This window comes from Symphalangus syndactylus, chromosome 18 (genome assembly GCF_028878055.3).
Source record: "Symphalangus syndactylus isolate Jambi chromosome 18, NHGRI_mSymSyn1-v2.1_pri, whole genome shotgun sequence".
Classification (NCBI taxonomy): domain Eukaryota; kingdom Metazoa; phylum Chordata; class Mammalia; order Primates; family Hylobatidae; genus Symphalangus; species Symphalangus syndactylus.
Genome location: NC_072440.2, coordinates 90,291,948 through 90,319,667, shown reverse-complemented (window position 1 = coordinate 90,319,667; position 27,720 = coordinate 90,291,948). Strand labels below are relative to the sequence as shown.

The 27,720-nt window shown below is 36.9% G+C and overlaps 1 long non-coding RNA gene across 1 annotated transcript; it reads left to right on the top strand.

The window, feature by feature from the left end:
- Positions 1–17,382: 17,382 nt before the first annotated feature.
- Positions 17,383–24,783, top strand: LOC129468369 (uncharacterized). The gene is made up of 3 exons (XR_008652626.2): positions 17,383–17,440; positions 19,730–19,922; positions 24,588–24,783. It is a non-coding gene; the product is annotated as an uncharacterized lncRNA (long non-coding RNA).
- The last annotated feature ends 2,937 nt before the right edge of the window (positions 24,784–27,720 follow it).

Below are 27,720 nucleotides of genomic sequence, written 5' to 3'. Positions count from 1 at the left end.
ACTTTTGTGGACTTTGACAGGCTGTTTCTAAAACAAACTTAGGGAGAAAATGCATATGAATAAACAAAAGTTAAAGAACAATAAATATATCTAATCCCTATCAGATGCCAAAAGGTATTATTATCTAGAATAATTATTTCTGAAAAGCACTAGTATAGAAGTAGATCAATGCAGAAATGGGATTGACAGTACAATAGCAGACTCACTCATAAGCACATTTTTTAAATGTATTATTGAATTCATATAATATACACAAGTAGGAAAACAAAAATAATTGGCAAAAATAAAAGCTGTGAGATGCCTTTTATATAAATAAAAATAGTTAATAAGTTTATAGGTAATATTTGAATTTCCTGAGGAATAAAAAGTGAATTAAAACAAAAATGGAATATAATTTTGGTCTAACATGTCAACAACTTAATTGAGACTACTAAATAAAATATGTATGTCAATTTCTTTGACATATTTATTAAGTGAAATATATCAATTTCATATGTAAGGGGAAGTATTTTGGTACAACTTTTCTGGAAATTAATCTGGCAATATATAGCAAGGGATATAATTTTAATACACTGTCCTTAGATCTTCTAATTCTGCTTCTTAAAAGTATTCTAGCTAATGATCATAAATGCAGATTTAAAATTGTGTACAAAATGTCCTTTTTTTATAAACAACAAAATATAGACTAACCAGTTGAATCTTGGATTGCCTAGAATATAGGGAATTTAGCCATCTCATGTTTGATATGATCATATGTAAACTGATACAGTTTGAAGATAAATTAGGACCAAAGTTTATGAAAGTCTTTAATGTTGCACAGACTCTGTAGCTAGCAATTCCACTTCTAGAAATTCACCCTGAAAATATAATTGCAATTTTTTTATGATTGAGTCATGGTTCCAAATTTTACTTTATGTAGAGATCAGCATACTTTTGCTTTAAGGTGCCAGATAGAAAATAGTTTAGGCCACACAATGTCTGTGGCAAATGTGGTAGCACAAAAACAGCTACAGATAACGAGAAACAAATGGGTGTTGCTGTGTTCCAATACCAATAATATTTTATTTACAAAAACAGCCTGTGATGAACTGGTCTCTGCTCTGTTTAATTACAATGTAACCTATATAAAAATGAAATTTATTTTTCTGTACAAAATAATAGTCTTCCTCATAAGCCTCCATTTACTATATTCATTGTTTTAATATTTAGATTAGTATAATAATTTTTAAATTATTTCAGGTAATGATTAGTATTTAGGCAAAAAATGTTCAGTCTTTCTTATGCCTATTTCTTACTCCTGCTCTGCTCTAAGATGCATTTGGAAACGTGGTTTACATGACCTCTTTACTATATGGTGAGAGTCCTCAGACCAAGATGCCCTCAGATCCACTTTGGGCTTGGATGCAGAGTCATCCATTGGGATATGTTTGGACTGATCTCATCTTTTGCTACATTAAAACAAAGTTGAAACTTTCACAGTTCTCTGGGTGCATTGGGCACAGCTGAGTGGTTCCAGCCTCACATCTTTCAGGATTGCAGCTATAGTGCTAGAATCATCTTGGCGAAGCTGAATGTCCAAGATCTCTCAGTCACATGGCTGATAACGGATGCTGTCCATGGATAAAAAGTTGCTTTAAGTTGTCAAATGGAGAGCCCACTCATGATCTCTCCACGTTTTGGGTTTCTCATAACATGGTGACTGGTATTCTCAGACACCTACGTAGAAGCTAGAAGACTTCTAACGACTTAACCTCAAGAAATCCCAGAGCATTACTTTTACCAAATTCTACTGGTAAAGTGAATTCCAAAGGGAAGCCCAGATTCAAGGAGAGTAGAGGCACAGCCTCTATCTCTTGATAGAAGAATGCCATGTGTTAAAGGAAAAAGAGATAAAGATGTTGGCCACTTTGGAAACAAGCTACCACATTATCAATTGTCATTCTGCTGGCGTTGATATCTTTAGTTTTATAAAATATAAATAAATTCCTCTGATTTCTAATGAAGCTTAATGATCTCTCCCCTACTTACTCAGCTGATGCTCAGTTCTAGTTCAAATTCTAGATCTTTCTGACTCTGTGTCATCTCCATCAGGCAACCTACCAAATCAGTCTTCCAGCTTTGTTGTAGGGTCACCTTGCCCCTGCCGTGCAGGATCCAGGCCACAGAGGAATTCAGGAAAGCTAAGAAAAGCAAACTAGAATTCTTTCTTTCTAACTGCACAATGTCATACATTAATTATGCAGGGCTTCTAAATATTTGTAAAGAATAAGATGAAGAAGAGCTGACTCCTGAACTCAAAATGTTTTTTTGTTTGTTTTCAATCATGACACATTTTGACCTATTTGGGTTAAAGTCTAAAAAAATAACTGTTGAGACACCCATCTGACTACTTCTCTTTCCATTGCCTTCCTTTCCTCAGTCATCCAACACAAGTTAAGTTTATCTTCTTTACTTCACATTCTTCTTCTCCTTCCTGAATCCAGCCTTGTGGTTAAGCCTTTGTGAGGGTAAATATCATCTCTGAACTAAATGAAAAAAATATATTGCTGGCTAAGCTTATTACATATTACACCAAAAGAATTTCAAGCAGTTTCTTTCTATAGTAAACATTGTTTTCAAACAAATTTTCTTGCTAAAAACTTCTTTATTATCTTCTTCTGGGTCTATATACTGCTTGACTCAGATTCTGAGGTGGAAGGCTGAGACTGGATTAAGGAGATGAATTTTTAAAATAACTGGAAGTAAGAAAATATCTGAAAACTGAAGAAAGATTAAATAAATTGTGGTACAACCACTTGGTGAAACATTTAAAGATTTTTAAGTGTTTGCTTATAAAGAAGAAAAAAGATGGAGATGTTAATTATTCAATGTTGAGTCTAATAGTCTACATTTGCTATGGAATGACATATCCCTTTTTTAATGATATCTACTCTGTTTCCATTTGTGCCTTCTTCATTTATTCATATTTCTAACTCTGTAGTCTTAATTAGGAATGATTCTTAATACTCGGTTTTTGTTCTTTTCCAGTGTCTCTCTCAGTAATCTTACTTGCTTCCATGACACTGACATTGCTTCTTCTATGAAGAAGTTTTTATGACTCAATCTGTACTCTGGCTGCTCTTGCATGCTTCAAACTTTGTAACTATGTGCCTGCAATTCCTTTTGAAAATCCCATCTCCCAGACCAACTTGTGCCAAACCAAAGCTATCATTTTTCCATCATGACTGACACCTCTTTGTTCTTTCCCTATTTCTCTCTATAATAATCTATTTCCCCATTTCCCAGGATGCATGGTCTGTAATAGTTTTTGACTCATCTTCTCTTGCTCTTATCTTCAATCTCCGTATCTGTATCACAGACACCGTTTGTTGCCTACCCAGAGCCACTTCCCTGCCTTATTCTTGACAATAGAAATTTGCTTCTTGACAATAAAAATTTGTGGTTTTATTTTTTTCAGGATCAGAGGCCAACGTGTCATATCTCGAGGTCTAAATCTTGATAATTATAACATAGTAACAGTAATTTTACTTTTCTTGCCCATGATTGATTAGGGTTGAGCATGCCGTATAATGTGGCCACTGAGTTCTGAAGGATCTCTGCTGAGGAGTCTTCTAGGAAAATTTTCTTCATTCTTAAAAAGTGACATAAAGAAGGGACTTTTTTTTTTTTGGTGAAGGGGATGTACTATATATATATATATATGTGTGTATAAATGTGTGTGTGTATATATATACACACACATTTATATACATATGCTTTATAGGTATATGTGTATATATATTTATATGTATCTACACACACACACACACACACATACACATATAGCACTTCCCCTCCACCAAAAAAGTAATGTCTCTTTGTGTGTGTGTGTGTGTGTGTGTGTATGTATTTTGGAAACGGGATCTCTTTTTGTTGCCCAGGTTGGAGTGCAATGGCATGATCACAGTTCACTGCAGTCTTGAATTCCTGGAATCTAGCAGTCCTCTTGCCTCAGCCTCCCAAGTAGTTGGGATGATAGGCACCACCACACCCCACATTCTTTAGTGTAAGGATGTGATGCTTGTAGCCACCACACCCGTCTTGAGACTATAAGAGGATAAGCCTGAAGACAAAAGTGAACTTGCGGAGAAAAATAAAAATAACCAGGGCCCTGGATCAGCTGCTAAATTAACCTAAGTTATGGACTTCTACAGCTTTTTGATCTGGGTTTTTAAATTCATTGAGTAAAAAGACCTTTAATTGCTATGTAGACAATTTCAATGCTGTGGGAAGACAGTAGTCATAAAAATTTAGTTCAAGCCTTGGCTTGGCCACTTAAAAGTTGTGTGATACTAGGGAAACTACTTAATTTCTGTAAGTTCCTACATCTATGAATTAGGAACAACATTACCCAAACATGTAGTTGTTTCAAATAAAGGAGAGAGTGCATACAAAAGAAGTTTGAAAAAGTAAAGCACCATATCAATAGACGATTCATGTTATATTTTTGAGTGTGATGATTGATGGAGCCACATTTCCATTGCCACTACTCTCATATTCTATCATATTTTGTGGCAGATGTCTAAGTGCTACCTCTACCTGCATTATCAGTAGTCTCTAATTCACACAGATTAATATTGATCAGAATTTCCATTTTTTAGAAATTTAGTTTTCTAAGAAGATAGGTCTTGACTGTTCTCACTACATACACACAAAATTACAAAGTAACTATGTGAGGTGATGGATATGTTCATTGGCTTGATTGCAGTGAATATTTCACAAGGTATACTTATATCGAATCCAGTTGTACAACTTAAATAGAGTACATACCATTTTTATTTGTCAACTATGTCTCAACACAATTGGAGAAAGAGTAAGGATATGGGAAATTTGAATCAATTACTAGACTTGATTTAATTGGTAAATATTGAACTCTGTGTTCTATAAAGAATGCATCAACATGCTTTTTGAATGCTTCTGGAGGATTTAGGAGTAATACTATATTCTACTCAAAAAAGAACTCTTAAACTATACAATGAAATACTAGTAGCTAGTATGTACTAGTGGATATTCCAATACTAGGAATATGTCAGTAGGAAATGACAAAAGTGTTTTGCTAAATAATAATTTCAGTGAAAGTAATTAAAACAGTTATTGCAATACTATCGATCAGAACTATGAAAAAATTTATTTTAAAATGTTTTACATGAGAACAAAAGTGTAACGGGAAATTTTGTAGCCTTCCATGCTTTTATTTTCCATTAAGATTATTTTGCTCTTTTTTTATTTCAATAGTTTTTGGGGTATAGGTGCTTTTGATTACACAGATAAGTTCTTTAGTGCTGATTTCTGAGATTGCAGTGCACCTATCACCTGAGCAGTGTACACTGTACCCAATATGTAGTCTTTTATCAGTTACCCCCCTCCCAACCTTTCCCCATGAATCCCCGAAGTTCATTATAAAAATATGGAAGCTTAAGTAAGATTTTAAAAGAAAGAACAACACGGTAAATCTTATAAATCTGGAAAAATTAGCTTAAGAAAGGTAGAATTATAATTAATAAAATTAGCAGAAGCAATCATAGTGTAAGTGATTTACTCAATAAGTAAAAATTTTAAAAGATCCACACAGAGCATCATCAGTGAAATAAGAGGGAAAATACACTGTTTCTAGAATGATAAATAAGATAGAATCTATGTCATAGTTCAAAAGATAGCTATCATCTATCTGTATCTATCTATAGCTATAAAGAGATATAAATAGATAGGGGGCACAAAATCAAATACACTAGGAGTCCTGCACTTGCTTCTGTTGTAGGAAGTTTCAATAGATTGTAACATTCACCCCAAACACCAAAAGGAAACTGAGAAAAACTATAATATACTTTTTGAAAATCCATTAGAGGATTGAGGACACAAAGAAATTGAAATCAAATCAACTACATGACAGAAACTGAGGAGCCTTTTGTAAAAAGGAGAAGACCGCTGTTCTAATCCTTGGCAATGCAGAAGAGGAAGAGGTAAGCCAGTGGAACATCCCTCAGGCTGTCAATTGACCACGTGTGAGCTGACATGGCAAGACTCTGGAAGCACCTTTCCAACTCATTCTCGGGTCCCTTCAAAGGGCATTTGGAGAGCAGGCCAAAGTTCGAAGGCAGTTAGAACGAGAGTGCTGAGAGGGATTCCCCTTCCCCACTAATAGGGGTGAGGAACAGTTTAAGGAAGCTAAGAGGAACTCATCATGAGTCCTCTGGGCTGGGCTTCCAGGCCAAAGGTGGGGCAGAAAGACCTAGAAACATCCCCAGCCTGGCATTTCAGGCTTTTGGCTAAAAAACATTAGGACAGATCATGGAAGCTGAGGGACGAATCTGGTGGGTAGATAGGCAGGTGCCTCCTTTGTGGTAGTTATGACATGGGCTTATAGTTAAATAAAATCTTAAAAGTTGTACGCTTAAGAATCACACACGTCATTGCACTCAAGTTATTCCTTACTGTAAAACAATACTTGTAGGAAGAGGACTTTGGTGTGGGTATTTTACGCAGAATGAAGGGGAAGATCATGAACACTCCCAAGAAAACATATGCTTTAATATCTTACAATACAACCTCTTTCCCCAAAGATTTGTATATAAGAATGTTAATTATTTTAATAGACTCAATATTTGAAAAATGCCTGAAAATGAAACAATATGTGATTGGTTAAATAAATTGTGACACGTTTCCTGGTGCAAAACTATATAGTTATTACACTTGATGCTATAGATGTATATTTAGCTATAAAAAATTCTATATTGTTGATTTTAAATATTTATTACATACATACTCTTACCATATGATCCAGCAATCGTGTTGCTTGGTATGTACCCAAAGCAGTTAGAAACTTATGCCCACACAAAATCCTGCACGTGGATATTTATAGCAGCTTTATTCATAATTGCCAAAACTTAGAGACAAACAAGATGTATGGCAGTAGGTGAATGGTAAACTGTGGTACATGCAGACAATGGAGTCTTATTCAGCACTAAAAAGAAATTAGCAAGCCATTAAAAGAGATGGAGAAAAATTAACTGCTTATTTCTAAGTGGAAGAAGGCAATCCTAAAAGGTGACATACTATATGATTCCAATCACATGAGGGTCTGGAAAAGGCAAAACTACAGAGATAGATAGTACAAAGATCGGTGGTGGCCATGGGATCTGGAGTGGAATGTGAAGGAATGAATGGGCAGAGCACAGAGGATTTTTTAGCAGGGAAAATACCCTGTATGAGACTGTAATTGTTGATACATATTATTAAACATTTGTTGAAAGTCATAGAATGTACAACACCAAAAATGAACCCTAATATAAATTGTGTGCATTGTGTTATGAGGCATCAATGTAGGTTCATCAGTTGTAACAAATGTTCCTTGTAGTTTAAATTTGTCTTCCTTGTAATTTATATTTTGCTATAAACCTAAAGCAACTCTAAAAATAAAGTATATTAACTAAATAAATTATCAATTACAAACCAATATGTACACTATCTTCAAAAATGCATGTTACAAGCAGCAACCAACAGAGATGGAAGGATATAACTTAAAAACCAAATACTGATTATTACCTTTCTTCTGTTTTTCCTAGTTTGATTTGTTTCTGCAATAAGTTTGTAGTATTTTTGTAATTAAGATCAAGTTATTTACCAATAAGAAAACAAAAAACATTCTGTTGATTAAGATAAAGGTCTCAGGGAAAAGAGCTAACATATTAGTATATAAAGTAATTATATAATTCAACATTACTCAATACCATGAATTAATGTTATGCTTTATGTTAATGACTTAAAGAAAATTATGGTCATAGTGACACTAGTGGTTGAAAAGTCACTTGATTAATTTGGGACAAGCAGCTAATTATTTGAGAAAAAACAAAATCCCTCTACGTTAGATAATTCATCCAAATAAATCAATTTTAAAAAATTAAAATCATACTACAAAATAAGAGCAAATAATTATATAATCTTGAGACTACACAAAGTATTTCTGAGCATCAAACTGAATGTCAATGTGCTAGAGAAAAATATTGATATATTTGACTATAAATTTAAAAGTTTTTACAACTAAAACCTCTGAAATTAAATCACTGAGGAAAATATTTGCTGTAACAATGGGAGTGATGATTGTACTCTAATAAAACACTATTAAAAATATATTAAGATCACAATCACAGAAGAGATATAAATTAGAATTAAACATATGAAATTATTTAACTTTATAATCAAAAATTCCAATTGAATCTATAATGATTAAAATGGAAATCGTTAAACTGTCAAAAATAAAAAAGATAATAATTTCTGGTGAGAATTTAGAGAAAGTTACCATCTCAGTATCTGATGGGGCAATGCAAATTGGGAAAAATTTTTCTGGAGAGTGATTTAGGACAGCCTATGTCAAAATCCTTAAAAATATGCATATCCTTTGATCCAGTCATTTCACTGCTAAGAACTGATTTTTTCCTGGAGGTGTGTTTGCAAAGATAAAAATTCATGAAGCTTTGCTTATCATAGCGTTAAAAAAAAAAATGAAAACAAACTGTTTACCCAAAAGAGAACTGAGTACCTTCTGATATATCCCTACTAACCAATAATATAAAACTATTAAAAGTTATTTTATTGTAAAAACTTTATTATCTAAAAATATATAGCAAACAAAAAGCTTAGCTTAGCTTTTAGCTTAGCATTTAGCAGGCTCTGGAGCCCAAATGCCCAAGGTTTTCCTAATCCTACCTTTTATTACTATGCATTCTTGGGCAAGTTACTTAGCTTTTCTGATTCTCAGTTTGCTTATCTGAAACAGAAGTAATGGTAGCAGTCTCATTAAATCGTTTTGAGGGATAAATTAGTTCATAGATATAGAGGAACAGTGTCCAATATGCACTAAGTCGTTACAATGTTTGATGTTATCAATAAGTATTGTAGATCTAATTTAAAACATTACTTTTATCGTAACCTTCTTCCACATCAAGGACACAGAACGGCTTCTACATGTATAGATGTTGAACCTAAATGCTTCCACTAAGCAGAAAACCCACCCTATTGTAAAGAGTAAACAGAAAATTCCTTGTGTATGGACATATTCGGATGCTTCTGGCTCTCCTGTGGCACCTCGCACAGGCACTCCTGCTAGACGTGGATCCTCCACTCCCTTGTCTTTCTTGGATCTGTGCCCAAAGCTGTTCTTATCACTAGACTACCTATGCCCTTCCTTGCCTTATCTGTTCCACACCTGGCCTTTAACACTCAGATGTTATGCTTTTTGTATAAATATTTCTCTCCCCTCTCCAGCTCATGTAATTTTTTTTTAAGTCTGACATTAAATTCTATGTCATATTCCCTGGACTTTACGACATATTTTCCTTAGAGATATGACTATCTGATTCCCCCACTCCCCCAAAAAAGTCCCCAAGAGTGGATTTAATGCTGCTTCTCTCAGGAATCCTCTTAGTACTCTATAAAGATACGATAGATACAAAATTAGCCATGCATTTAAATTTAAAGCACACCAATACTTAAATATACATTCAGACTTATAGCATCTGTGGGCCAATCCACGGGAGCACTGGCTTTTCTAGAGGCAGTCTCAGAAGGCTTCCAGACTGATTTTGATAGAGATGAAGAGCCAGCCTCACGCAATAGCAGGAATCAAATGGGAAATTTGTGAAATAAGATGCCTTCCTGAGATTTATGTCACGCTGTTCCTGTCTCTACAGAATCCACAGATTTCTTCATATATTACAGAACTGTGCTTTCACTCTCTCATAAAAACTAAGGCGGAGAACATTTCAGAAAGAGACATGTGCAGTGTGTATTAGTTCCTAAGTTGTCTGAAAGCTTAGGAAGTCAGAAAAGGGTCTCAGTTTAATCAGACCAACTTTTTTCATCACCCTTTCAAATAATTGGATGTATCTGCCGGTTGCAGGGGCCCCAAGAATTTCAAAGTCTAGCAAAACCTGATCATCTTTACAGAGTTCTTCAGTACCTCTCAGACTAACTACAAATAATTTTCCGTTTATCTGAACCTGGTGACATTATCAAATCACATTATGTTCATGTGGAAAGTAATTGAAAGGTAACTCTTTAGCTCTGAATTCAGAAGTTGGTAAAAAGTCTAATATTTTCAAAAGCGATATCATTTTGAGAAAGTGAAGAAAATTGCATTTTTCTATCTTTCAAAAGAATCTAACAGTATCATTTATTGTATTTGTAAGTTATCTGGGCTGTGCTACTATGATGTTAAAGGAACAAATTAAGAACGCAAGGTTGAGAGATACAATGTGGCAGATTTCAAACAGGATAGCTGAGAACAGTACTTTTTTTTTTTTCAAGGGTTGACATAGTAGGAGAAATACATAGACTGGTAAATGCAACTGGAAAATGAAGGTCAAGTAAAACAGCATTTCATCTGAACAATAGTTAGGGGTTGATTCTTTTACTAATCCATCCATTACTTCATTTTCTTAAGTGTTTTATTAAGCAACCTTTGTTTTAGGAACTGAGCAAGCAGCAGGAACAAGGCAGATAAAGTCCCTCATAGTGTTCAGCTCATAGTGTCCAGCAAATAAAGAAAGAATGTATCTGGTGGTCTCATTCACCATGAATTAATGAGGAAGCACCAGATGTCACTAGAGTGGGAATGTCTTTGGGGAAAAGGCAAAATCATTCGCTTCTCTGAGGGCACTTTCATTTTTCTACTTGTGTACTTATCTTTCATAGAAAAAAATGAGAGCTCCTCAAGAATAGGTTCTGTATTGCAGCACTCCCCAACCTTTTTGGCACCAGGGAACAGTCTCATGGAAGACAAGTTTTCCACGGACTGGCTGGGAGCATGGCAGGGAGGTGGAGGTGGATGGTTTCAGGATGAAACTGTTGTACCTTAGATCCCCAGGCATTAGATTGTCCTAAGGAGCATGCAACCTAGATCCCTCACATGCGCAGTTCACAATAGGGTTCATGCTCCTGTGAGATTCTAATGCTGCAGCTGCTCTGACAGGAGGCAGAGCTCAGGCAGGCAGTAATGTTTGCTCACCTCCTGCAGTGCAGCCCAGTTCCTAATAGGCCACAAACTAGTACGAATCTGTGGCCCTGGGGTTGGGTACCCCTGCTATATTGGATCCATTTCATTATTATCTTAGCTCCTGGCCCAGTTCCCTGCCTTGCAAGCCGCAAACAACTGCACCCATTAAAGACGTTTGACTATGATATATTTTTTTTGTATTTCTTAGAGTATATATTCAACAAACATTAATGCAAGATTGTTATTTCATGTCTTTCTCATATTCCTATAATTAATTGGCTCTACTTTTTCATCACTCACATATTTCAGAATTCCTTGACCTCTGGATCTCATACTGACCATTGTGTGACCATTTCCAGAGCCTTCCTTTCAGACGTTGCTCTGCCTTGTCCTATGTGATTACTTCTTGCTCCTCCTATACTTCTATAACACTCCAACTGAACTATCTTTGTGTCCTTCTAATTGTTTACTTTTTCTCTATTGTATTTGATGGCCTTGTTCAACTACATTCAGTTCAATGCAATTCAATCCAGTTTAATTAATATTTCAACAATTGCTATATACTGGATACAGTCACCACCTCTATTTGGAATGCTCTAAAATTCAGTCCTCTGCTCTGTGATGGATCTAACCCACAATTATTTGTTGAACATCATCTCCTGGGTGACTTGTCCTCTCCCCATTCTCAGCGCTTCTACAATAAAATTTATCCTTTTACTCTAAAAATAACAGCCTTCAACTTCTTACTTAGGTGAAGGTGATGAACATTATCTAAGCAAGCAGTGTACAAATCATCATGTTGTATTTAAATATTTCTTCAAAAGTCCCCTTAAGTAAAACAATTTTATTTCACATGTGACTTACCACCAACCACAAAGTGCTCTTAACTTCCCTTATCATTTTTATAATCTCTTCCACTGCAAGATATACAGCATATATGGCTAGATTACAAAGATAAGTCAACTGTAATGACACTCCACTCCTACAGAAGCTCTTGTAGATCCCTCAGTGTGGGGTACAATACCTTTACCATCTTTGTCTTATTTGCACTACTGCTATACATATCTTCTACATTCCAGAGAAAGTAGAGGTCTTCCTGATTGCTGTGTGAGTTCTTGCTTCTGATTTTATCTTTACCTATTCTCCTCCTTTGGTGTGCTTACCACTATCATTCTGGGTATTAAAATCTCCATGTTTCCACCTTTTAGGCCCTAGTTTAAATCACATATTATTTAGGATTATATACTATAGTGAAAAATAAATTTTAAGGGGGAAATAAAGAGCATGGTTTTTAGAATCATTGAGACTTGAATTAAATTTTAGATCTACCACTTTTCATGCTATGTGATTACTGAGAAATTGCTTAAAATTGTGACATTGCTCTGTGGGGAACAAATTCTTTATATTCAAAATGAAGATAATATCTACCTTGAACTTGAGTTAAGAAGGTGGTAATATAGCAATATTTGATTGAAATAAATGTGAAGATACACAAGGGATGCTGGGTTTCAACTATCTTGGAATTTAGGAAATTATTGTTAAAAATTTAGAATGAAATGTAAACATTCAAAGAACAATTGTGATCCTGGGAAAGAAGAATTCATCTAGACAGAGAAAAAGTAGACATTTTCACCATGACTTGATACATTTGTAAACAAGTTGGCAGGTCATCAAACTCTGTATTTTTACCCCCAGAGATCCCTTACTACATGGGAGTAATTTCCGAAGTTTCCAGGGCCATTTCACTCCTGAAAACCTCTTCCTCCTACCCTCTAACATGAACGTCACCTTATACATTTATTCTGCAACTGAAATTCCAAGTTAAAATCATGGCAAATGGCTAAAATGGCTAGGCGGTGGCCCTTAAATGATTTGTAAAAAGTGATGAATTCTATTGGTTTTAGATTTTGACATGTTACTTCCAGAAAAGGACTACTGAATACATATTCCTTAGGTTTACTTACACTAATTTTTTTAAGCATACAAACAAAACCAGATAGTGAGAACAGTTTCAATGAGGATTACAAGACACCACAAATTTGCTAAACTGTTATACCTATCCACTGACCCTCCAGAAGCTTGACCCTCTTAGAAGCTGGACAAGATAAAAAGACTGAGTCAAATCCATGGCCCTACTTAACCGTGTACTGCCAAATATTAACCACAGATTTACCTCTTTCAATTAAATGACTAAATTTAAAAATAAGTGCCCAAGAAAATATTTGACAACATAAAATTATACTCAGATTCTAAAGGATAATCTGGCCTTAAAAATCTTTACTCCAGGAAGCAAAGGAAATCTTAGCATCTCAATGAAACTAAAACACGTACCTGTGCAAACACACATACACACATACACGATAAACAAAATCATGTAAGTAGGAGAGCTGAAGACATCCATATTGCCCAGTTTATCCAAATTCAGTAATTTGATTATACTATAGGCCTCTAGTGGGTTTGAAGTTGTTGTTATAAAGCTTGGATTTTCTCAACTTTACATAAAAAGAGTGTTCTTATTGGTATTTGGCAATTTTCTATGTTTTGATCCCTCTGAAAATTTATCCCAACCACTCTCTCTCTTCCAGAATTTCCTAAAAGTTTCTGCTTTGTACCCTTTCTTACTTTCTATTATTTATATACAAGTATTATTTCTGCAATTTCAGTTAACTTTTAGTGCAGAGAAAAGTAAAAAAAAAAAAAAATGGGCTCAATATACAGTCTTGATCCAACTCCTCTGTTGTATGTTAGTTTTATATGCAAGAAAACAATAAATGTTACTCTTAAAATATAGCAATAATTGAAACTAAATTAAGAAGGTAGTCTTACATAAAAGAAAAAAAAAACAGCTAAGTAGAACACCTCACTTCTCAGTGATGATCAATATAATGAGGCATTTCTGTGCCATGAAAAAACAACAACAACTTGTAGAAAATTCCTTTTGAGACTCACACTGTAAATTATTTAGTTTTTTACAATTTGTTTTTCTCCTACTCTATGCTACTCTTAAAAAGGAACAGTGTATTTTTTTAAAAAAAAAAAACAAAACAAAACACATTTCTAATAATATAGTAACTATGTGTGACTCTCTTCCTTGGGTATTAGGGTCAGCTTTTAATTTAAATATCAAGCATTTATTGTGCCACAATTGAAGAGACAGTAAGTAGCAAAATATCAGTTCTCATGCAGTATTTTAAATCCATTCCAAAGTGAGAAGAACCCTAGTGCTAATATTATTTGCAAAACCTTTGCCAAATAAGATTAAAGTGTAAACCATATTAAAGCATTTGATGTGTACTATAGCTAAATAGACCATATCTCTAGAAAATGTTGCATCCTCTGCCTCCCAATAATAAAAGCACATAACAGGTGTTATTGTTCAGTCCCAGATATATAAAGACAACTAGGAAAAACACACCCTTACCTGACACTAAGCCTAGCACATTATCACTATGTATTATAGTTACTTGTGTACATGTATATGCATGTATATATATATATATATATATATATATATATATATATATATATACATTATACACATATAAATATATCTTTGCCTTGTTCACCTTTCGTTAAAATAACTAAAGCATAATAGGCCAAATAGTGTCTGTGTGTACTAAACTCCATTTCTACCCCTTGTTCTCTGTTCTGTATTGAAGAGGCTGGAAAACTAAAAATGACATTCTTTGGACTCCTTTTCCAGTTAGATTCTGATTAGTCCCCATCAGCAGAAGCAGCAGAAAAAGGATGGAAAAATTGGGGCTAAAAAAGCATTTGTAAGTAGGGTTGATGCACTAATTTTTTTTTCTCTCTTTTGCTTCTCTATTAATAGAAGAAGGGTTTCAGATACTTCCCCCACTTTCTGATCTCTGGATTATACCACCATTTCCTAGTGTTTCCTGTAACCCTTTCTAACAATTTTTAGATATATTTCTGTACCAAATTTTCTTCCGGTTGAAATTCTTAAAGTGGTTTCTATATTTTTGACCAGATCTTGGCTGATGGATATAATGAAGGCATGAACTATATTAGCTGAACAAGGAAATGAACTTGAACCAAATTGTGAAGTTCTCTGAAGTGAAATATTAAAGGTACAGATTACAGCTTTCTCAGCAGTGTCCATTCCACTTGATCTTCTTGAAGCACAACTTAACTGCTTTGTTGTAGCTGTCAGTCTTAGAGACCAAGTGGTAGAGGGGATAGATAGCTTATCTTCATCCTCACCACCTAATTACACCTCCTTCACCTGATTTCTTGGGCACATAACCTCTCAAACATTGCTTTTGTTATGACCCTGATACTGCTTACTTCTATGCCCATAACAGATGTGGCCTTTACATGGCCTTCTTATCACCAAAAAGCTTGAAGGATATGGACAAAAGTGATACGCCCTTTGAGTTAGTATCTGCTAAAAGCAGGACTGGTTTCAGATGAGATGTCATATTTGTCATGTGCAGCATTCCCTGCCTGATCCACTTTGTCATATTACTTCTTCTAGTATGTGTCACATTATGTTAGGTCGTGCCACCAGAGATAACAGTAAGACATGCTATTACTAGAACAGCAACACGTCGTTGCCATAGATTCAGAAAGCTCTGGTTCTTATATAGTCACCAGAGACACATGAGCTGGATCTTGTAGCACAAAGTCCTGTGCCACCAAACAAAATATGCATCTTATTTTTTCCAAAAAGAAAAAAAAAGTCAATAGACTTGAAGAAATCATGAGATAGTATCCTGGGAAAAACAACCCCATCAGTGTTGAATTCTGAGCTCCAGTGCCTCTTTACCTTCAGCTCTTGCCTCACAGCAATGGCAGTCATTTGGGATAAATTGTGCCTTGATGCTCTGGCACCAGACAGATTTGAAGGAGCATCTTTATACCTTTCAAAACGATCTTCCATTTAAATAGATAAGATGGTCTGGGTCTTGCCACTTTGATTCATATTTAGAACCAGAACAGATTTCTCTTTCAGTTGCCTGTGGAAGACACATTTCTCCAAATCAACGTCTGGAATAGCTAAATAAATTTCAAAGAATAGATTTTTTTTTCTGACCTTATTTGAATGTCTAGACATTTGTGGATTATTGAATCTAAACCGTCTAAAACACCAGGCCCATGTTTTCCCCAACCAAATTTAACCTGTAGATTAAGAACACAATTATAAATTGTAAAGTCAGAGCTTCGGGGCCAGGTTTGTCGGGGGAGAACTGAGAAGTAGAAACAAAAGAAATGATCACTTAAAAACCTTCTGACATGATGGACAAAAAAAAAAAAAAAAAAAAAAAAAAAACAAACAAAAAAAAAAAACGAGGCACAGGCAATCAGAAAACAATCACTGACCAATTTATTGTTGATGATATTAGGGCAGGAAGGGTACAAAGGAGGGAAGGGGAAAGTCTAAGAAAGTTAATGTAATTGGAAAAGGGCTAATTAAACCTATTCGCAGATAATACATATTTATATAAAACATGTTTCACATTTAGAGGCTACTCACTAGCTTTTTTTCATTTGAAATTCAAACTATTGTAAGCCTGTTATATTCTATTAGTAATTGCTATTAGATGGTAACTTAAAGAACAATTATATGATGGTCCATAGGAGGAGGCTTTATCAGCACACCTGGAAATGGTAAAAGGGATTCCTTCCCCATTTGTTCCTTGCAAGGAGCAAATTGCTGTAGGGACAGTCCAGTGGGAGGGGCCTCTTGAAGGGGTGAAAGTCCCAGCCTGTTGAATACCTTCACAGATTATTTCCCATTTTTAACAAGTATCTCCCTTATCACGAGAAAAAATGTGATTTTCCTTCTAGCCCATATTTAACCATCATATTTGTGCATATGATTGCAGCTCTGCTGAAAGGACTTGGGAGTGAGCTGCCAGGCTGCAAGGGATTGAATCGAAAGCCCCCTAACAGTTAAAGTGTCCATTAGCTTCTCTACACTTAGCATCCATCAGAGAGAAGACGGGCTGGGAGCCCCGGGCGAATTTCTAACTAGCCTAATGAGGAGAGAGATTCTGGGAGCAAAAAAAGTTCATTTGCTGAATTTCCAGCAAGAAGTCACTTCAATATTGCTTCTAGGAAACACTGACAGGCTTTGTTGGTAAGAAATCATTATGCTGAGAGAGAAATGGGATATTGTTATATGAGGTTTTTAAAGAAAATTCATTTTGATAGATGTCTAACTGTGCATTCAATTAAATTTCCTTCTCTTTCTTAAAAATAGATGTCAGGTAATTGTACTCAAGTTCTGTAAGCTGAAAAGTGTTATCCTTTCCTTCCAGTTATTAAAATTTCTTTATCAATATGTGTCTTTCTTGTCTTAATCCTTTGACTACAGGGGGCCCTCTATGGAAATACATGGTGTTCCCTCTTTGCCGGTGGATATGTGCATGCTTTCCTGAAGAATTAGTAAGGACTGTTTTCTTTTTTTCTTTTTTTTTTTTTTTGGTAAAAACTGACTTCTGCATTTAAATTATGTAGGTTCCATGCTCCCAAAAATTGTTCTTAAAAATCTATATGCATGACCATTTGCTAGACACAAGTCCTTTTAGTTATACAATCACAAGTCAGCATTATTCACCATGATGCCTCACTATTTTCTAACTATGTATTCTGCCATTTGGGAATGAGCCTTTTGAAGCTTTTTTTTTTTCGAGACGAAGTGTTGCTTTGTTATCCAGGCTGGAGTTCAATGGTGTAATCTCGGCTCACTGCAACACCCACCTCCCAAATTCAAGTGATTCTCCTGCCTCAGCCTCCCAAGTAGCTGGGATTACAGGCACATGCCACCCCACCTGGCTAATTTTTGTATTTTTAGTAGAGACAGCGTTTCACCATGTTGGCCAGGCTGGTCTCAAATGCCTGACCTCAGGTGATCCACCTGCCTCACCCTCCCAAATTGCTGGGATTACAGGGATGAGCCACCATGCTCGGTCCTTATGAAGCTTTTAACAATGACCAATCTGATGTTCAAAGGATTTATCCCCTTCAAGACACTCTCTTACTCCCAGCAGATTCATCATTCTAAAATATAGCTTTGCAAATGTATACACACCTGCATCTGAAACATCTAAACCTCCAGTGGCTATGCATCCCTCATCTGGAACAACCCACTTCTCGTTCTGATTATCCAGTTGCCAGCAATGTTACCCTCATGTTCCTGATCAACCAGACGCCTACTCTCGGAGTCATCTTCATTCACCTTCCCATTGCTCCTCACATTCATCAGAGCCACTCACTATATTCCAAGTCATATATGTGAAGTCAATCAGAATTTTCCCATCACAATATTGGTCTTATGTGCTCATGCTTCTCCACGGCAATTGCCATTTAATTAATTCAGACTCAGATATTTTTCCTTGACTATTTTCATAGCCCGTTATTTGCTTGCCTTATTCCAAATAATTTCACAGATGGACAGCCATATACATTTTGCTAAGATTAACTTCAACCACATTCCAATCAAACATTCCATGACTCTCTCACTGTGTACTGGAAACATACATCTTAGCATTTAACACTTTCCAAAATGTCATTGACACCTACATTCCGGAATTTACCTAGTACTTTTACATCAATGTATGATAAGTTCTCACAAATTATAACTATGCACTGCCATTGTCATGTCCCACACTGTTTTATATTTGTACCTCCACTCATATTCTCCACTTCAAGTGGAATGTCCTGTCTCCACTATCACCACCATCAAAATATTAATCTGCTTTGAGACTTCTTTTCAAATTCCAATCATTTCATGAAGCCTTTGCTGATACACCAACCAAGCAGGATTTCTTACCTCTCTGAGAAACAGCACTAATAGCACTTTGTGGGCATGTCAAGTAGAGGAAAATGAAGAGTAACAGTAGGTCTTAGTTTCCACAATGGCGAGATTTCTAAACTCTTTCTTCCCAATTCTGACTCTTTGTGAACAAACGGTCTGTTGCATAATAGAAGACAGAAAAAGCATCACTTCAGAATGTCTTTATCAATGGGAATGAGGTCTCAAAAAAGGCTTTAGCGCCTTGGAGAGAAAACCGAGTGAGTTATCAGATCAAGCTAACTCAGTCTAGCTATTTCCCAACTTTCAATATGAAATTATATAGAAATGATGGGCAATTTGGGGCTTTCATTTAGGAAAGCAATGGCACTAGGGTTAAAATGTAGCAAGCAGGCTATTTCCAGAACTGAGTTAACTTTAACTCATTTCCAACCTTCCCATATAAAAATAACAGACTGACTACTAACCTATACTTTTATGTTCATTGTCCTATTTGGCAATACCTCCATAAAGATTTTTAAGAAACCAGAGAACAAAGACTGTGACTGACTTATCTCTATGTTCTAAGTCATCAAGAAGAGATAAGTAAAGATATTTGATAAATATTTATTAAATTAAAGTCTCCCCTGTCAGGCTACCCCTTAAATATCTCACACTAAGTATTACTAACAATTTACAGTGCACATCTTTGGTAAATAGTGTGGCATTCCCTTTTATTTATATGGTACATGCAAACATCTTAACATAACATTAATTCCTCAAGCTCAAGGTGTAAAGTGCATTCTTCCATTATTGTAGTATATGTCTCCACATATAGTGCCACAATGCCTAGCACAAAACAGATGGATTGGCTCAAGAAAGCTTATTTGATGTTTTGATATAGTAAAAAAAAAAATACTGTTTTTTAAATGTATTTTCAGATTAAGAAGCTAAACAGAGAAAAAGATAACACTCAAGAAGCTGCCTATATGTAAGAGATTCCTCTGAGAACTTTCAAATGGCTCCTTTCTACAAAAGACCTGGGAATACTTAATCCCCCACCACTAGCACACTCAAAGCTCAAGGCAAGTGCGTATTCAAGATTGACAGGGTCATGGACTCTGAAAGTCTTTGGTGAGTATTGTGCTGCAAGTCTTAATATTCTACCAAATGAGTAAGTACACTATTTTCTGAAAATATTTCAAAAGATGAACTTTTTCTCATGATTCCACTACAACCACCCACCTTCCTTCTTTATTGGCTCTCCTAATAATTCTTCCAACCCAGCAATAATGCACCGTGGAATCAGGTGAATGGTATCAGTAGCTTCCTCCCTTCTTTATCATTGGCACTATCTAATGCACAGTTTCTTTCCTGATTCCATCTGACAATAAGCCCAAATAAGTCATCTTTCATCTCTCCAGAAACCACAGGCTGCTTTATGTAAGTGCTATTCTAGATTTTAATTTTAACAAAAGAAATTAAAGTGCAGAGATAACTGCTTCCGGAAATACTAGCCACTAGTTATACTGTCTCTGCTTTACCAAAAGGAGACACTTACTTACATATGCACATACACACCCCAAACCGAGTTCTGAAAAGCCATTCACTGGGGCTGCAATGAGTTCCTTCATGTGTTTTTAGTAAGATTGACTGGTCTACTCAAAGTTCTTTCAATACTTACTCTACAAAGCAATATGTTTAAAACCCAGGGAGATTCAGGGAGTTGGTTGATTGGGGACCACAAGACTTCAGGGAGATTCAGGGAGTTGGTTGATCAGGGACCACAAGACTTACAGCTCCAATATTATTCAGTATTTTAAATTACACACAGGACTGCTGCTTTTAATCTCTGGGTGGGCTGTGACTGAGCTGAAGAGAATCTATTTTTGGATTCACTGCCAGGATGTTGGTAATCTCTGTCTTGTTGAATATTTGTTTCTCCTTTTTTTTCTGTTTAATATATTTCTTGGTTTCTAGAAGTGTTCTCTGATGTCAAGTGTTCATAGCAGAGAGATCCCAATTATTTGGCTTCAATGTACAGTCAAGAGAGTCCTGTCAACTCTCATTAAATCCTTCAGTCTTATCTTTTAGTCAATATATTGAGCCTCCTCTAGATGCTATCCTTATTATAGATTTTAATCATCTTGATTAGATGATTCTTCTGTTACAAAATTCCATATGGGTTAGTACAATCACACAGTAATGACAAGTCTTACAAATTTGCATGACATTTCCTAGGTTTTTAAGTTCTTTAACATACATCAGGCATTTTTCCGTCAGCGCAACCATGTGAGATAAAGCAGTTGATACTTTTCTTCAAGTAAGTAGACAGAGGATCAGAAAAATAAAGGAACTTGCTCTAGAAACCATGGATAATAAATGATATTTAAAATGTAACCTCCAGAGCTTACATATGAGACTTCAGTGTAGTAAATTAAAATGAATAAACATCAAATGAAAATGATATAATATCATATGTAAAAATAAACAAAGTTGGTTTAAGAATATATTCACCAATACCTCATGAGTGAAGCTTGTATGACTAGCAGTATTTAAACTAGTACTGCTAGAAGGAGAGACGAAAAAATATCACGTGAAAAAAGCAGATCTTGGGGATTAAAAAAACACTAAGAGAAGAGATGTTTTGTTTTCAGTTATTGCCAAACTCCAGATCTAATAGTGCATTAGTTCATCTGGTCCTTTATAGCTAAATGACATTCTGCACTCATTAGAAGATATGCAGATTTTTATTAGAGTTTTTCCTTACTATACAAACTGACCATTTCTTGACATTTTGACTAATTAACAAGAAAGTTGTTTACAAAAATGGAAGATTCTGTGTCCCATTGTCAAAACATCAGCATTTTGAACTAGGGAAGACATGTAACATTGAGATCATGTGTTATGAAAAATATAAAATATATCCCAGTATTTCAGGAAACCGCTGGCTTCGTCAGTCTGTGTCAGGGAATTAATTTTCAGTCATACATCTCTGCTGATACATCTGAAACCTGAGAAAGTCCAATTTCCTTCCTTCATATGTGTCTAATAGAGTATGAATAGTTCACGTGTCTGAGGGAAATCAGAGGCCGAGCTAGAGACTCACTTTCTCAGTAACAAGGAGGACAGCAGCTTCAACCTGCTGCTGACAGAGGGGCTTGCATCTTCCTTGCCCCAGGAAAGGTTTTCACACCTGGGTGAGGTGCAAATTGCAGTCAGAAGAGAAGGGCCCAATGGAAATAGGATGGACTACCGGGCACAGAATGGCTTTCTGCCTACGCTTTCTCCTCTGCAAACCAGAGAAAGGGCAAAATTCTGTGGGTTTCTAGGGGAGGACCCTGGAGCTACAGATCTTTGTTGGCTAATCTTCTCTTTTCCCTCCTGGGAGAGCTCCAGACACACAAATAGGTCCAAAGGTACAAAAACTTCCATTTAGGACTATGAAAGGCAACAGGAGAGAGGAGGTAATCAATTTGTGGTCCATCCCAAATTCCCTTTCAGCTAGCCACCTAAGAGAGTGGGATGGGGAGCCTCACCTGATGCATTGGTAATTCCAGACAATGCATACTTGAGAGTCAGATATAAAGTGGTCATCCATTCATGAGTCCTAAATGAGCATTTGCTGTGCATCTTGCTCAGAGCTCATGTATTGTGTAACAGTGAGCATAAAAACCACTGTTTTTAAAGTATGCTGTATTTATGAAAATTATTGAACAATGATAGGGCTCACAGCATAACAGTGACTGGTTTTCCATTTAGTATTGAGAAATGATTCACAAGGTGTGGTCCTGGGACTGGCAATATCAGCATCACTTCGGAACTTGTTAGAAATACAGATTCTCAGGCCCTACCCCAGACAACATGAATCAGAAACTCAGGATGGAGCCCAGTTTTCTGTATTTTAGCAAGCCCTCCAGGGGATTCTGATACACATTAAAGTTTAAAAGTGATGAGCATTTATGAATCTGCACTTACATTCTTTGTATTTCCAATGCATTTACATGTCATTGTATTTTCTATGAATGTGAAATCAAAGAACACCTTAGAAGCAACCATCATAAAAAAATTCACGAATGCTAATAATGCAACTACAAAAAAGAAGTCACCTTTATGTAGTAATTAATTTATTGCAAATTCATAGTCTTTTAGAAAAAGCAGGGATTAAATCCCAGGCTTGCCATTACACTGTGACTGTGGACATGTTTCGCACCTTTTTCCAGTCTCAGGTTTCCTTATCTATACAGTACTCATAATCAAAGTGTTTCCATTATAGGATTGTTTTGAGGATGAAAATGTAAATACACTTAAAGAACAAGATATTATGCCTCGACTATAGTTTGTGTTTAATGTACATATACCTATGAATATTATCACATAGTTCTTGCATGAGTCTTGTGTAACAGTAAAAAAGTGAACATCATAGGTGAAACATCTTATGTTTAAAGTGTAAATTTTGACCACATGCATATAGAGATTGAGAATTATCCACAATTAGTATATATATCCACTCAGATCTATTATATAAAATGGTATCTTGGCTGGGCAAAATCTAAGCTCAGATGCTTCTGACAAGTGAAGTAGGACTATGCCGCTTAAATCATTTATACCATCGATTGAGGTTACCTAGGGGGACCAGGGACCAGATTTCAGGGAGCAACAATGCAGGTCCCAAAAGGAAACTCATTACCAGGGAAGTCAGGAAGACCAAATCTCTTGGGCCAAACTGAGTAACAAAGCCATGCATTGTAAATTTATTACCTCATACTAGAATTTATTCTGATCTCTTCAGTGGGCTGTGTGTACCCAGGAGGAGGGAGCTAGGTGTGGCCATTGGAAAAGCTGTGTTTCTTAATGCTGTGATAGTTTGGAGTGCAAGGAACTTTGCTCTGATTCCCATCTGAGCTTAGCCAAAACACACTATTCTACTCACTTCCTGAAATCAGTGCTACCATGAAGTGTGGCAGGGCACGTGGGTGTCTAGAGGCAGCAATGATGAGGAACGCAGAATTCTGACCTATCTGAGTGTCCCCAGCATGACTTGGTGTCCCTAGTTTGCTGGGATCATCAGACATGAACACCATGCCACCACTACAATTCTCTTCACTTTAGGCAACACTTCTATGGAATCCTAGCTACAAGTAATTATGAAAAACTATTTTTTCCCCTTTGCCTGGGTAGTCAAAGTTTTTTTTTTTTTTTTTTTGAGATGGAGTCTTGCTCTATCGCCCAGGCTAGAGTGCAGTGGCGCAATCTCGGCTCACTGCAAGCTCCGCCCGGGTTCAAGCCATTCTCCTGCCTCAGCCTCTCTGAGTAGCTGGGACTACAGGCGCCCACCACCACGCCCGGCTAATTTTTTTGTATTTTTAGTAGAGAGGGGGTTTCACCGTGGTCTCGATCTCCTGACCTCATGATCCGCCCGCCTCGGCCTCCCAAAGTGCTAGGATTACAAGCATGAGCCACCGCGCCTGGCCGTCAAAGTTTTATCTTATACCAATGTTCATTTGTAATGTGTCTTCATTATCAACTTAGGATATTTTTTGGGAAATGTGAAAGTACAAAAATAATGTGAGGCACAAACCCACAGCAGTGCTTTGGAAGTCCGCTTAAGACATGAAGCTTAAGTTACAGCAGTGGATAATAACCAGAGGGCACATCTTTGCTTTGGAGAATACTTGAAAGTCTTGTGGGGAGGTAACCTTATAAAAGCTTGGATTTTGTAGTAAAGCAGTTGGGGACTTGGGAACAATGAATATCGGGTGTAAATGGTGATGGATCTATTTCTGTTTTCTCCATTAGGACCTGAGAAAAATCGTGCTATCTAAGAGTGCAGTTATTCTGACACAGACTGACATCAGGTGCCCACGACATGAAACACAGAAGAGAAAAATAGCATCTACCTTATAGGAAGACATACTATATTCTCGACCACATATTTGATAATTCTTACAGCCCTTTAAAGATAATCATAACTAAAATATTATTTTGTAACTCACAGATGTCAAAAGACTAGCTCATTTTATTGCAGGTACATAGCAGAACCAAGATTTGAACTCAGACCTGTCTCATTCCACAACTCATTTTCCTTGAAGTCAATAGATGCCACTCATCTCTAAATATCTACAAAAGGGGCTCGGAGGTAGAGAGGGAATGTCTGAAGAGACTTAGGACTACCACCCAATGTTCTGTCTTTAGATAGAGATGCTATCACCAAGCTCTCTTTCACACATACTCCTCCTCATCTCATTTCGGTTCTTGTACTTGGTTCTCAGTGTAAGATTTTGTTAGAAGAAAGAGGCATGTTGGTAAAATAAGAACTAATATATCAAAAATAAAATAAAATTGTTTGAAAGTCTCTGCAGTGCTTTAACAATGAAAGAAGTATCTATGCATACTTTGTAGTTCGCTAAATACATAATTGATTAAGTCAGAAAACTATGTAGAGCTGAGGCAGGCAGAGCACTAGGTCAGGAATTTGAGAAAACAGCCTGGCCAACATGGTGAAACCCCATCTCTACTAAAAATACAAAAATTAGCCGGGTGTTGTGGCGGGCGCCTGTAATCCCAGCTACTTGGGATGCTGAGGCAGGAGAATTGCTTGAACCTGGGAGGCGGGGATTGCAGTGAGCCGAAATCATGCCACTGCACTACAGCCTGGGTGACAGAGCAAGACTCTGTCCCAGAAAAATAAAAATAAAAAAATTAAACTATGTACAGTTATTTCTACAAATTTAGTTTAGCCATTGTTATTGAATATTTATTGCTCTTAAATACAGTTCTGAGAACCCCTGAAATGATTACTGAATATAGATTTTAGGGTAAGGAGAATAACTAACTTGGTGCAATCATAGTCAGTCAAATTGTTATGCCCGGATTGGTAAAGAGAGTTGATATCCTCACTCCAATACCCCCCACCCCAAACACACACATATCTTCAAATACCACTTTAACAAGTCTTACTCCACCCTGTGTGGATGAGTCACAAGGTGAAAAAGAGTTCAGGCAAATTTAACAAAACAACTGGCCGAACCTCATCACCTAGGCGTGCCGGCAGGACAGAAGCACACCAACAATTAAGACATCATATGGTAAGCTGTGTTGTGCACATTGTCTGCATTACAAAGTGGGAGAAAGAAGATCAATGTTGGCTCAAGTGGTCAGAAAAGCCTTCAAGAAGAAACACATTCATGCGGTAGATGACCCTAGAGAAGACAGTGATACTGCTTACTAAAGCAGGAACCAGGAAAGCACTTGTCAAGCTGCTGGGGGTCTTCATGGATTCAGGGATTTCTCAGTCACCATTACTATAATGATACGGTGGGTCTCTGTATTAGCCCGTTTTCATACTGCTGATAAAGACATGCCCGGGAAGAAAAAGAGGGTTAATTGAACTTACAGTTCCACATAGCTGGGGAGGCCTCAGAATCACGGCAAGAGGTGAAAGGCACTTCTTATGTGGCAGTGGCAAGAGAAAAAGGAGGAAGATGCAAAAGCGGAAACCCCTGATAAAACCATCAGATCTCGTGAGGCTTATTCACTAGCACAAGAACAGTATGGGAGAAACTACCCCCATGATTCAAATTGTCTCCCTCTGGGTCCCTCCCACAACAAATATGTAGAAATTCTTAGAGTACAATTCAAGATGAAATTTGGGTGGGACACAGAGCCAAACCATATCATTCCACCCCTGGCCCCTTCAAATCTCATGTCCCTACATTTCAAAACCAATCATGCCTTCCCAACAGTCCTCCAAAATCTTAACTCATTTCAGCATTAACCCAAAATCCATGGTCTAAAGTCTCATCTGAGACAAGGCAAGTCCCTTCTGCCTATGAGCCTGTAAAACCAAAAGCAAGCTAGTTACTTCCTAGATATAATGGGGGTACAGGTATTGGGTAAATACAGCCATTTCAAATGGGAGAAATTGACCAAAGAAAAGGGGTTAGAGGGCCTATGTGAGTCTGAAATCCAGTGGGGCAGTCAAATTTTAAAGTTACAAAATGATCTCCTTTGACTCCATGTTTCACATCCAGGTCACACTGATGCAAGAGATAAGTTGCCATAGTCTTGGGCAGCTCTGCCCCACCCCTGTGGCTTTGCAGGGTATAGCCTCCCTCCTGGCAGTTTTCACAGGCTGGGGTTGACTGACCGACTGTGGCTTTTCCAGGTGCATAGGGCAAGCTGTGGGTGGGTCTACCATTCTGGGGTCTGGAGAATGGTGGCCTTCTTCTCACAGCTCCACTAGATAGTGTCCCAGTAGGGAATTGGTGTGGGGGCTCAGATCCCACATTTCCCTTCTGTACTGCCCTAGCAGAGGTTCTCCATGAGGGCCCCACCCCTGCAGCAAATTTTGGCCTGGGCATCCATACCTCTTCGGAAATCTGTATGTTTCCATACATCTTCTGAAATCTAGGTGGAGGTTCCTAAAGCTCAATTTTTGACTTCAGTGAACCTGCAGGCTCAACACACATGGAAACTGCCAAGATTTGGGGCTTGCACCCTCTGAAATCATGGCCAGTGCTGTACCTTGGCACCTTTTAGCAGTGGCTGGAGTGGCTGGGACACAGAGTACCAAGTTCCTAGGCTTCACACAGCACTGGGACATGGAGCCTGGCCCACAAAACCATTTTTTCCTCCTAGGCTTTGGAGTCTGTGATGGGAGGGGCTGCCATGAAGACCTATGACATGACCTGGAGACATTTTCCCCATTGCCTTGGGGATTAACATTTGGATCCTTGTTATGTATGCAAATTTCTGCAGCCAGCTTGAATTTATCCTCAAAAAATGGGTTTTTCTTTTCTACTGCATCATCAGGCTGCAAGTTTTCCAAACTTTTATGCTCTGTTTCCCTTTTAAAATGGAATGCTTTTAACCACACCCAAGTCACCTCCTGAATGTTTTTCTGCTTAAAAAGTTCTTCCATCAGATACTC